This window comes from Littorina saxatilis, unplaced genomic scaffold (assembly GCF_037325665.1).
Source record: "Littorina saxatilis isolate snail1 unplaced genomic scaffold, US_GU_Lsax_2.0 scaffold_2505, whole genome shotgun sequence".
Lineage (NCBI taxonomy): Eukaryota > Metazoa > Mollusca > Gastropoda > Littorinimorpha > Littorinidae > Littorina > Littorina saxatilis.
Genome location: NW_027129079.1, coordinates 6,265 through 15,396, shown reverse-complemented (window position 1 = coordinate 15,396; position 9,132 = coordinate 6,265). Strand labels below are relative to the sequence as shown.

Genomic DNA, 9,132 nt, shown 5'->3' with positions numbered 1-9,132 from the left:
TCTAAATCTTTCTTCCCCACATTCCGCTACATATGTCGCTTTCATAGACTTTGAAAAGGCTTTTGATTCTATAGATAGAAATCTGCTTTGGCCTATTTTGTTAAATGGAGTGACGGGAAAACTTCTCAAATGTATAAAGAGTATGTATGAGTCAGTAAAGGTGAGAGTGAGATGTGGATTTAAGTTGACTGAATGTATAAAATGCACATTTAGGGTGAAGCAGGGAGATGTGTGTAGTCCTGTTTTATTTTCATTGTATATTAAATAATTAGCAATTCAGATTATTGAAATTGGAAAACATGGTGCCATTTTTACGATAGATTATTTTGAGTTGTTTGTACTTTTGTTTGCTGACGATTTGATATTGCTGTCAGAAACTGTGATTGGTTTACAAAACCAATTACATAATCTAGACAAGGCAGCTCGTTCTCTCCAGTTGAAAGTAAATATGAGTAAAAGTAATATTGTGGTTTTTAGGAAGGGGGGCTATTTAGCTGCCAGAGAAAGATGGATTTATGAAGGGAATGTTCTACCTGCAGTGAATGCATATAAGTATTTGGGAATACTTTTTTCGACCAGGCTTAGTTTTACGGCTGCCTGCTTAGACCTTGCAAGTAGAGCTAAGCAAGCTTTGTTGTCGATTTAACATAAATTATACATGATTAATAATACTAGTTTGGATGTCTATCTAAAGGTATTTGATTCACAAGTGCAACCTATTGCACAATATGGTGCAGAGTTATGGGGCTTAGATAAAGCAGTCATAAAATGTGAAAAGGTTCATTTATTTGCATTGAAAAAGTTTCTGGGTTTAGAAATGCGTACACCAAACGATTTGGTATATGGAGAAACTAACAGATACCCTTTGTACGTAAATTCAATATTGAAATGTATTAAATATTGGTTGAAATTGTTGAGAATGTCTGAGCATAGATTGCCTCATTAATCATATAAAATGCTGTACAGGATGGATGAGAATGGTAAATCGAATTGGGCGTCAAATGTGCGTTGTAAATTATATCAGTTAGGATATGGTTTCGTGTGGTTGAATCAAGGTGTAGTTGACAAAAACAAGTTTTTGTATGTTTTGAAAGATAGATTAATTGCATGCAGATGGCAAGACTGGGAGTTTCATATTCAAAATAGTGAAAGATTTTCTGTGTATAGAACATTTTGTACTGTTCCTGAGATCAAACCTTACCTTTTGTTCAATATTGACAGACATTTAAGATTCATGATGATAAGGTTTAGGTTAGGGATCTCTGAAATTGCCGTTCACACTCATCGTCACAAAAAAGTTGATGATGTTAATAATTACATGTGTCCCTTTTGTAAAGATAAACTGGAAAATGAAGTCCATTTTGTTCTTGTCTGTCCATACTTCCATAAATTGAGAGAAAAAAATCATTCCACTGAAATATTACAGGCAACCAAGTGCTTTTCGACTCAGCCTTCTTTTAGCTTCAACACACGAAAAAACTGTACGTGATTTATGTTTATATTTGTATAAAGCATTTAAGATACGAGAAACACTGTTATCGTAATTGTGTATGTAGATGTCTGCATTGATGTATCTGTTATCCACTTTTGAGAAAAATATGCACTGTTTTGAGTCTACTGAATGTAAAAATGATTCAATGTTTTTGCTTTTGTTCACACCCCTTCACTAGGGGCAATGGCTTATGTGAATAAACCATCCGAATGTCTCTCTCTCTCTCTCTCTCTCTCTCTCACACACACACACACACACACATACACACACAAACACACACACACACACACACATGCACACACACACACACACACACACACACTCACGCACACATACATATACACACAAACACACATACATACACACACTCACACACTCACAAACACACACTTACGATCGCACACACAAACATCCACACACACAAACACACAGACACACACACACACACACACACATACACACACACACACACACACACACTTATCCCGCAGTGGGGCACTGCGGTTATGAAATTAAAGGCCCCTCCTGTTTTTGGAACCGCAGGAGCTTTCTAGTTTGCTGTTAGGTAGATTTTTGGTTCCTCTTTCCTGTCATGCTCTCTTTTTCTTCATGAATTCTTTTCCTTTTTCTGCCTTCTTGCTCATTCACCTGTATTTTTTCCAAAAATCTCTTCTCTTGCCGCTTGTCTCGCGATTCATGTATAGTTTAATCTGTTAGTGTTCTGATGTAAGTCCAGCAGTAGATAGGTTAAGCCTATTTTAACATACTGGAAACTGGTAATCTTCCAGTAGGTATTAATTTAGTTTTACTAAAGCCTGCTGGGACACAAGTAATGGGTTAGTGCATTTGTAAACAGGAATCGCTTGACAAGTGGCCCCCTTCATCCCCCCCCTTCCTCGTCCTGATATGGCTCTGCGTAGTCGGCTGGACGTTAAGCAACAAACAAACAAACAAACAAACAAACACACACTTACCGCAGTGTTTCTCATCACTACCATCACCACAGTGAACCTCCCCGTCACACCGCCAGTCTCTCCACACACACTGCTTGTTGTTGTCACATGTCCACTTGTTAGCTGAACACGAAACTGAAAGAGAACAACACACAATTACTAAGCAGAAAAAGAAGAAAACATTATATATCGAAGAAGAAAACGAAAGCCTTGCTAGCACACATTTTGAAAGTGCGAATACGTAACTTATCTCTGCATTACTACAAACAAAAAGTTACAGCAACAAATCAACACACCAATAAAAAACGCTCGCGCTGGACCCGAGTACTCTTCAGACTGGCTCGCTCCCCCAGTATGAAAGTTTTTGTCTTGTGCACGTTTAAGGCCAAGTCATTGCTCTGTGTGAATTACAGGCATTCCCTTTGCTATATAACTACATTGCATGCGAGCCGAGGATGTGCGTGGTGACTGGCCTTTCTCTTTTATTTGATCACAGTGAAAAATATACTGCCGACCCTCTTCATAACTGGTGAACTGGTGGCCCACGAAGTTCTTTTACTGTCCTGGCTCGCGGATTCTTGCATTTATCACGCCCCAGGTACACTCTAAATAAAAGTGTTCCACTCCTGAACACCCTTTCTGTAACCACTTCTGAACACCCTTTTAGTAGAACACTTTTGGAACACTTTTGGAACACAAAAAGTGTTCTATACACAAACAAGTGTTCCAAAAGTGTTCCAAAAGTGTTCACATCTGAACACTTTTAAGTGTTCACCCCGCTGTAACCACTTCTGAACACATAAAAGTGTTCAGGTCAACACTTTTAGAACACTTTTGGAACACTTTTGGAACACTTTTAGAACACTTTTAGAACACTTTTAGAACACTTTTAGAACATTTTTGGAACACTTTTAGAACACTTTTGGAACACTTTTAGAACACTTTTGGAACACTTTTGGAACACTTTTAGAACACTTTTGGAACACTTTCATCCTGCACTGTCATACAATTCAGAAAGACATTAAAATCAAATTTTGTGAGCAAAGAAGCATTTTTAATTGACAAAAGGAAATGTCTGCAGCAGTCGCAGAACAAACGGGTCTGGGGTAGGAATTGTTGAACACATAATATACCGAGCAACAAAATTCGTCATTGTTTGATTGACAAAATCTTCATCAATTATAGAGTTAGAATTATTAAACTACAAAAGTTTAATGAAGGCATGTTTGACCTTGCTTTTGTGTGATTATTTTGATGCTGTGACTGTTTTAACACACGGGACAAGCAGGTTTATCGTAAAACACATAATGCGCGCTCGCAGCACGTGCAAGTAGAGCAGGAGAAATCTGATGTGTGAGATGTGTTCACTAATGCATTAGCAACCAAAAGAGACCATGGCACGCTTGCTGCCAGTCTCACTTTTGAAACAGCCAGGATGCCACGATTGACACCACCAAAATGCCAGGTCGATTTAAAACTGGGGGTGATCCAGAAGCGCTGGCATGTGCTTTAAACGTGCATGTGTCAACAGTTTATCTCCTTCTGCAATGTTCTGGTGACATTGGAAGCACTGCAGTTATGCAACGCGGTAGATTTTTTCGCATTACCCCAATAAGACAAGATCGCAAATTCCTTCCACAGCGTCTTCGGCATCGATTCAATTCAGCCGGTGACAATACCAGGAACATCACTGGAAGCAACCAGTGTCCGATCAGTGGCCAGAGAACGCGATGAAGGCTGACTGAGCGAGACCTCCAAAACTTCGTTTTGTCCCGTGTGTTGAAACAATCGCAGCATCAAAATACTCACGCAACAGCTGTGTCAAACATGCCTTCATCAAAATGTTGTGGTTTGATAGTTCTAACTCCATAACTGTTCGAGATTTTGTCAATCAAACATTGCAGAATTTTTTCGCGTTTCTTTTGTTGCTCGGTATATGTTGCTATTAAATAATATGAACGGAGCTGTGGTAAACCCCATCTTGAAAGTTCACACACGAAAGTCCGATAACAAAAACACCCTTCAGAGTTGGGAGGATTCCAGGCCCTTGGTCTTTGGTTTAGTTTTCAACTCGCTGTCCGGAACATCCTGTTCGAAATAAAAGTGAGTTTTAGAACATGATGCATTTCCAACTCTTAACAGGTTTGTGTTAAACGTTTGTACTTAATTGATAACACTGAAGTGTAAATCTTAACTAATAGTGGACTTCTTCTTGCTGTCAGCAGATCTCCAACAATCGCAGTTACAGGTAAACTTTTTTTATTCCAGAACGGGCATAGGTCACATAACAGAGAACAAATACGTCACGTCCAATTCGCTCTCACCTTCCCAACACACAATGACACTCGCATGCACGCACATGCACACACGACTGAATGTAAAAAGTAATCCCTCTTGAAGCAGGAGTCTGTCCCTAAGAACAAAAAGTAGAATTAAAATAGGTCTTTCGAAAGGATTTCATTAGCGCGTGGCCACTCTGGAAAATGGCACTCTACAAATTGTTTATAAAGGTAAGCAGTAAACCGTACTGCTAATGTGGTGAGGCCTTGAGCACGCCCGTTTTCCTTAACTCGTTCTTAACCTATGTGAACCCAGGGAAAACACCTTGTCAACTATCACTGGAAGCCAAAGATCACTGTCGCAATTAATCGTGAACTCCGATGAGTTTTAGTTCAAAGAAAAGGGCGTCATATTGAATGCACCCTCCAGTAATCCGTTTGTAAAGAAACTACCTAAGTTTTGTTGGTTTGATCTAAATAATGAATTATAAGGAAATCATTTATTATGTAATGTATTCTATATTATAGAATGCATTCTATAACGTCCCGAACTGCCTACTATGATAAAATGCATTCTATTTACACAAAATACCAAAATGCTTTTTATGATAGAATGCGTTCTTTAACGTCCTGAAATGCATTATAATTTATATGCATAATGTCCCGAAACTACAACAGGCCAGTCCCGCAAAGAAAAGCAGAACTACACACACACACACACACACAGCCACACACACGCACAGAGAGAGAGAGAGAGAGAGAGAGAGAGAGAGAGAGAGATAGAGATAGAGAGAGAGAGAGAGACAGAGAGAGACAGACAGAGAGAGACAGAGAGAGAGACAGGGAGAGAGAGACAGAGACAGAGACAGAGAGAGAACTGTGTGTGAGAGTGTTTGTAGATCTGCTTTCGAAGCAGGGACCATACCGAGCTGGCCTGTAGAAGTTTTGTGGCGCTTTATGGAATGCATTCTATCATAAGAATGCATTCTATCATAAGAATGCATTGTTGGACGTTATAGAATGCATTCTATAATAGAATACATTTCTGGGCAAATGACAAGTATGATTGAATGCATTCTATATTATACAATGTTTTTTATTTTATAGAATGCATTCTATAAATATATACAGAATGTGTTCTATGATATGGAATGCATTCTTTAATATAAAATGCATTCTAATTTCTATCATAATTTTCTAAAATATTTCATTATTTAGATCAAACTAACCAAAACTTACAAACGGATCGCTTTTAACTCACGTGATCTCAAGCTAAACCTACGTGAACCGAAGGAAAACACCTTGTCAGCGACCATTGGAGGCCAGCGATCACTGTCAAAACCAATCATAAACTCCGATGAGAATATTTTCAAAAGAAAAGGGTGTCATATTGAATGCACCCTGCATACACTGTTAGCGGCAATGGCAGATCCAAGCGGATCAGCAGCGTGTTGTCTGTTGGCCATGATTTGACTAAAGCTGGCCTCAGTGTTTACGGCACTACTCTACCATAACGAATGGAAATTCTGAGTAGACTTAGTTCAGAAAAACATTTTATCATTGCAGGCCTCAGCACTCACTGAACTTAAAAATATGTATATTTTTTTCCACCTTTTAAGGAGAAGACTGCAAAATAAGGCAGCATTCTCAAAATGTAACTGCGCTGTATCCCACAGAAAGCTTAAACTTACATGAAGTGCATCCACAAGGTTTCGTCGCATTACTGTTAGCTCCATCTCCAGAAAGTGAACGGCCTCAGCCAAGCAGTGTGGTTCCTGCACACACAAGATGCATGTTAAGAAATCAAACACTATTTTACTGAAGTTCCACATCGTAGCAACACTGACAAGTGTTCTCATTCTCATACTTTTGTTTATTGTGAAACTGTGTATCAACATTTAGATTTCTGTCAAATGTGGAAGGAGAGGGGGCTGGCTGTGTGTGTGTGTGTGTGTGTGTGTGTGTGTGTGTGTGTGTGTGTGTGTGTGTGTGTGTGTGTGTGTGTGTGTGTGTGTGTATGTGTGTGTGTGTGTGTGTGTCCACATATGAGTTTGGCGACTGTCTGGTGTGTTTTGCACGGAGATATTAATTTTGAAACAGAGTATTTCAGAAAATAGTATAATCAATGATTCCGCAACCGCCGGCACAGTTGGCCTAGTGGTAAGGCGTCCGCCCGGTGATCGGGAGGTCGTGGCTTCGAACCCCGGCCGGGTCATACCTAAAACTTTAAAATTGGCAATCTAGTGGCTGCTCCGCCTGGCGTCTGGGGTTAGTGCTAGGACTGGTTGGTCCGGTGTCAGAATAATGTGACTAGGTGAGACATGAAGCCTGTGCTGCGACTTCTGTCTTGTGTGTGGCGCACGTTAAATGTCAAAGCAGCACCGCCCTGATATGGCCCTTCGTAGTCGGCTGGGCGTTAAGCAAACAAACAAACAAAACTTATCAGATCAATTTGAAAGTCAATATTTCTCTGCAAAACTACACACTATATGCAAATGCAGGACATGCGTACCTTGGTAAACACGTCTGGGTTGCCGTCAGTGCCTCCTGTTCATCCTCAGTGCAATTCAGAAGAAATGTGCGCAGGTTACGCCCACATCGATTCGCCACATGGGCACATCAGCTCAAACGGCTTCCCAGTTCCCTGAAGTGTGATAGATCTGTGAAATCAAATACAACCAAGCATGCATAGAATTATTCTAAATTGCGCACACAATCAACCTGGCCACTATTATGATGAATGTTGTTCATTAATGTATGCTGTTTTTAACCTACCGCTTCACTTTATCTAGCGTGCAGATCGTACATCTATGATCTAACCAAAGGAAGAAGAAGAATCCAAAAATCTGCAAATGTATTGCTCTGACCACAGGCGGAAGCCGGGAAGGTATCGTTCACTGGACCACCATTATAATTATAAGGAACCCCTGGACATACAAGTATAACAATAACACAAAACCAAGCACATCAACCAGAATAAAAAATCAACATCAAATTGAAATAGAGTTTATTTACCAACGCAGAACGTCTAATGTAAAAGGTCCACTGATCAGCTGAAACCGTTGCGACAGCAAAATTAGAGAAATTGTCTTCAAACGTCCACAGATACAAGTAACAGGAACATGTTACAACAAAAATACGAGTGACTAAGCTTAGATGAATTAATACAAAATCTCAGCAAGCAACTTACAGATAACAATCGGAAATCCTGAGCCAAATCAACGCAGCGACAACGCAGACAGGTCCACAGATCTAAAAGTGTCAACGTTCTTTTTTGGTCCAGCTGAAGCATGATGGGACAATTAGTAACATTATTAAATTGTAAAAATAAAAATGCTAATACTTACCGCTTATTAGATGTCTCAGATGAAATAAATGTTTGATGAAAAAATATAAGCACAACACGATTAAAAACAAAAACAAAAAAACGCAGCGGTCTAGGGGGTATAAAAATTATATACTCTAAGCGACGCTAGATCCCGACGAGTCTCCGTAGCTCAATCGGTAGAGCGCTGACATGGTCTCGGGTTCGAATCTGCTCATGGCCCAAATATTTTTAATGTATTATTTTATTCGGAGCATGACTAAAAGACGAAGTGGAACACTTGTGGAACACTTGTTGAACACGTGTGTTCACCTGGTGTTCCACTGTGCAAAAAAGTGTTTACCATGTGTTCCAAAAGGGGTTAGTGTTCAGGTAGCAGAGGATGCTTCAGGATAACACATTGAGAACACTTTCTGTGTTCCAAAAGTGTAAAAATGTGTTCACCCTAACACTTTAAGTGTTCACCCTAAACACTTTCCGTGTTCTCAAAGTGTTATAAAATTTAGAGTGTAGTTTTAACAAATTTTTTAATGTAAAGTGAAGGTAAAAGACTGAAACATATGTAAACAAAGAAAACCATAAAAAAAAATACAAATTAATATGAAAAGAATCAAAACACAAAATCGCGACCTCTAAACCACCGCAGTCGCGACCGAGCAACCAACGCTTGGTAGAAAATGGGGTACACAAAAAATCAAATTATTCAAACACACAACGCGCAAAGCCTGGCAAATCGTCTCGCATGCGATACGCATGCTTTTTACGACGCTATATTTATCGTCACTGTGTGACGCGTTCGGATGTTCTATCAGCTCAATGGCTGGCTGTTGCTCCGTCTGAATTCGTCCCACCGCCAAGTCGTTTTTGTGATTTATTTCGCATTTAGGTCCCAGGTAACAATATGAAGTTTTAATACCATCAATCGGACCTATTATCAAGTTAGTGTATCAACTTTTGAACGAACTGCGCCCAGTAGTTTCCCAGCAATAACACACACACACACACACACACACACACACACACACACACACACACACACACACACACACAGACACACGATTAAAGTCTGTTGAGCCCAAGTAC

At 39.7% G+C, this 9,132-nt stretch overlaps 1 long non-coding RNA gene across 1 annotated transcript; it reads right to left on the bottom strand.

The window, feature by feature from the left end:
* Window positions 1-3,367: 3,367 nt before the first annotated feature.
* Window positions 3,368-8,136, bottom strand: LOC138957359 (uncharacterized). Its single transcript, XR_011453008.1, has 4 exons — window positions 7,915-8,136; window positions 7,237-7,368; window positions 6,416-6,499; window positions 3,368-4,533 (listed from the first exon to the last, which is right to left on the bottom strand). It is a non-coding gene; the product is annotated as an uncharacterized lncRNA (long non-coding RNA).
* Window positions 8,137-9,132: the final 996 nt, after the last annotated feature.